This window comes from Pinus tabuliformis, chromosome 1_1, assembly GCF_031772625.1.
Source record: "Pinus tabuliformis cultivar Carrire ecotype Pingquan chromosome 1_1, CPIR1, whole genome shotgun sequence".
Classification (NCBI taxonomy): domain Eukaryota; kingdom Viridiplantae; phylum Streptophyta; class Pinopsida; order Pinales; family Pinaceae; genus Pinus; species Pinus tabuliformis.
In genome coordinates this window covers 804,615,745-804,620,166 of record NC_142297.1, presented here as the reverse complement: position 1 = coordinate 804,620,166, position 4,422 = coordinate 804,615,745, and the positions used below count along the sequence as shown (strand labels likewise).

General features: G+C 33.8%; 1 pseudogene; it reads left to right on the top strand.

Moving 5' to 3' along the window:
* Positions 1-2,109: 2,109 nt before the first annotated feature.
* Positions 2,110-3,081, top strand: LOC149216455 (putative NAD kinase 2, chloroplastic pseudogene; annotated as a pseudogene).
* Positions 3,082-4,422: the final 1,341 nt, after the last annotated feature.

The following is a 4,422-nucleotide window of genomic DNA, read 5'->3' as shown; positions in this document are numbered from 1 at the left end:
ATGAACCAGGCATGATGCCTCATTTTAAAGGAACTCTTGCATCCAAAATAGCTTGCATTCTTTAGTGTCATTTATGTTTGTCATCATTTAGTTTCATCATTGACGTCATCCCAACAATTCCCAAACATAGAATCTCCAACCCTACTGCAGATTGGAACAACACAAAAGTTTTGAAAACTCAGCAATCCCCTTACTACTATATGCTATCACAAGACTTGACTCTGACTGAAGAAATTAATGAGTCTTTATGCCACCTAATGGTGTGAAGAAAACCATCCTTCAAAATCTTCTATTCTGCAACAAAAACTAAACCACAGAAAATTTTAATAAAAAAAGAACCATCACCAACCTGAAAAAGAAGTGGTTGGTTCAAGTCCATAAGAGAACGCTTTGAAAACCATTCGTAACTCCAATGTTATCACATTGCATAAAAATTTCACCAAAGATATATGAGCTTAGAGAAAATTAGTAGCAATAAAATATAGAATGTCATGTATGATAATCATAACCTGAAGAAAATAGTTACTCGCACCAAAATTAGCCAGAAATTATTTTTTCCACAATTGCTTATATAATGTGTGGTGTGGTAGTTTCTCACCCGTATTGCATAGAAGTAACTAGAAATATGAGACATGTTATGCAAATTTATGAATTTATAACAATTTGTTTTAAAAAAGATATAAAGTTGTGCATGCATTTCTCTCAGTGAAGAAAGGCCTTCAAACAAACACAAAGAGGCAGTGGATAATTTCTAAAGAAAAAAAAGATAATGAACAAATCCATTCACAACAAAAGATGAAGATATAAACTAATAACAACCTATTCTATATAATGACAATAAGGGGGTTATAGAGGAAAAGAATGCAAAGATTAAGTATAGTTCTTTTTTGCGGTTAGGAATTCTTCTGGAAACCACTTTGCTCTTCTACTAATAGCTAGACAACCCTGCTCAGATGAGCTCTTTTCCATGGCAGATCTCAAAACTCCTAGTGATCAGGATTTCAAGGAGGAGGTAGCATATTTCCAACTCCTTTTTGTGGAATCTACAAAGCAAGGAAGGAAGGTGCACTCAAATCATGAGCACTTCGTGAGGAAGTTAGAAGAGTTCCTGGAAATAATGATCAAACCCCCACTCTCCAAAGAAAAGCCCTTTGGTTGTAGAGAAAAGCTTAGTTGGAAAGTTAATGGGGCAATGGCCAAGTTACAAGGACCCTGATATCTAGATAATCGAGTATTGAATCCCTTTTATGAAGGGCTTGGTAATTGTGTTTCTTTACAAAAGACGATATGGATTTCTTATTTCAGATTAAGAAGAGCACATGGCCTGATCTTCAAAAGTAGTCCCTACTTCCTAAGCTCTCAAGGGCTACATTTGAATCATTGGATGTTGAAATTAATCATAGAAGAATCTCCCTATGACTAAGTTGGACAAAACACATAAACATCTAAAAGTTTCCGAAATGGGGATGCCTGGAAACATGAACCCCCAAAATGGGTATATATGGGCACAATATATTAAAAAAAACAAACACATAGATGTGTAGTTTTTACTAAATAACACATTGTCTTGCAAGAAAGTAAGAGTGATACACATGAATGACATTTTAGGAGACCTGTGTCTATGTTGACCCTCATAGATGATTAAATGATGCAAAATCCCGTAGCTTTGTAACCTTTATAGCTGCCCCAAATTTGTAGATCTTGCTGGAAGTAAGAGGATGGATAAACCTGAAGTTACTGGAGATTGTTTGAAGGAGGCGCAATACATAAACAAGTCCCTTTCATCTCGAGGGGATTTTATTGCAGCATCGGAACATACAAATCCACAAGCCATATCAAAATAGAAAATTGATTCAATTGCTTCAGGTTTCATTAGGGGAAAGGAAAAGCCTTTGATGTTTGGGCACATAAGTCCTGAACCAGATTCATATGAGGAGTCAATAAGCACCCTTAAAATTGTCGAATGGGTGTCCCTTTTTGAACTAGGTACTTCTCGCTTGAATAAAAAGAGTGGAGAACTTCGTGAACTTAAAAGACAGATGGACAGTTTGAAGAAGACATTGGCAAGGAAAGGAAGTTGTCAATATAATAAGCTTACCACAGACAAAAATGCAAGAAAAGTGCCTGGGAGTTTTGTCAATATTACGAACCAGAGAACTTAAAAAAATGAATTTTTTAGTGAAGCTTGAGGTGCAGAACATGTTTTCCATCCTTCCTGGGCTCAACTTCACTCAAACCATCCATATTCATTATGCATGTTATCTCCATGAAAGAGAAGATTTAGTTGCATGCCTGGATGGGGATGATCTGATACTTCATGAAACAGTTTCCACTGTGGTTTCCTCCAATCTTGGTTCTCTGGGATTTTTCACTGCACATCATTTTATAGGTTTTCGAAGAGATTTGGAGTCCATTATTCATGGAAATATTACAACAGATGGAGTTTACGTAACACTCAAAATGCGACTAGGTAATGGGATATTCCACAATGGGAAAGCTATACCAGGAAACGTGTTTGATGTCCTTAATAAAGTTGGGGATGATCGTGTTTCCAATCATTACCTTTGTAAGAATGAATGTTATGAGCACAACGACCTTATAACTAAAGTGCAAGTTGATGGAATCATAGTAGCCACCCCTACTAGAATCACAACCTATTCTACATTAGCTGGAAGCTCCATAGTGCGTCCTAATGTCCCACGCATTCTTTTTACTGCAATATGTTTCCACTCACTATCATTTCATCCTATGATAATTCCAAATTCAACTCAGCTTGAATCGAATATTTCTGGTGCTGCTCAAAGTAATTCATGGGTATTGTTTGAAGGTAAGAGATGGAAACAACTCTCAAGAGGCGACCTTATCCCTGTTTACATGAGCAAGCAACCTCTTCCAACTATAAATGAATGCGATCAAAGTAGTAAATGTTTTCAGGAAAGTCAGATTTGTGCTGCATATGATGATGATGATGATGTGCCCAGTCTTTCTAAACTGCACAGCGTTCCAGCACAAGCTGGGAGGCTATCTGCATGCGTATCAACTAATAGGACTAAAGAAAGCGATCAAACCTATATCAACTAAGCAAATTGCAAATACTTAGAGCCAGGATGAACAAATTCTGTGTAAAAGTATTTTTCATTAACAGAAAAAGAGAGTATATTAAAAACACATGGCAAAAACTGTTTAAAAAAAGTGCACAGGTAATCAAAATTACAATCAGAAGTGGAAAAAACCTGTATTTTGCATGAACTCTCACTTCCAAAAGGGAAAAATCTGAACCAAAAACTTGTGCTGCTTTTGAAGATTTGTTCTTCTGAAAATCAGACAGAATCCTGTATGTAAATATCGTGCTTTTAAATTTGTAAATCTCAGTGCTTTTAAGGAATCGAAATTTGTAAATCTCAGTGCTTTTAAGGAATCGTTGGGTGCATTAATGAAAATAAATTTAACAGCTGAGAACTGCATATTTATTAATTCATTACATCTCATGCAGCCAGCCCGAACTGTCTCATGCACTGTCTCATGCAGCCAGCCCGAACTGTCTCATGACATCAGATTAGATTTTTAAGGAATCTTTGGGTGCATTAATGAAAATAAATTTAACAATGAGAACTGTATATTTATTAATTCATTACAGCCCGAACTGTCTCATGCAGCCAGCCCGAACTGTCTCATGACATCAGATTAGATATCAGATGGAGTGGTAATCAACACTTAGTTTACTAACTACTTTCACCTAGTTTACTAACTATTTTCGCCAAGTAGCTTATATTTACTGACAAAAATGCTTTCAAATAACTACTTTCACCTAGTTTACTAACTAGTTTCACCAGGTAGCTCATATTCACTGACAAGTTTTCAAATTTTAATAATATATGTATATTTTTTATATATGGAAAAAATTGTATTGGACCAAATTATAAGTAAAAGTTCAATATGCATGTAACGAAAAATCTATTTTTTATTGTTTATTTTTTATGTTAAATAATATATTTAGTAATTATTAAAAGAAAAAAAATAGATTTTTCAATTTTTTTTTTATTTATGTTAAATAATAAATTTAGTGATTATTAAAAAAAAAAGGAAAAAGATTTTTCCTTATTTCAAATAAGTAATTACTTCAAACACACAATTTAGTAATTATTAAAAAAATTAAAACTAGAGATTTTTTTTAATACAAATAAAGAATTTAGGAATTTGTTAATTATTTTTTATCTCTATTTTTCTAGCAATATATACTTGTCTCGTATAAAACCTCATGCAATAAGTTTGGTAACACCCTTGAAATAGTATTTACTGTCGTTTATTAAATATTTTGTATTTCCACTTTTCAACTTCAGTGACAAAGAAATAATAAATTTAGTTAACAATGAGTAAAATCCATCAAAAGTGTTGCCTAAAGTCATAGTAATTTGATCTATT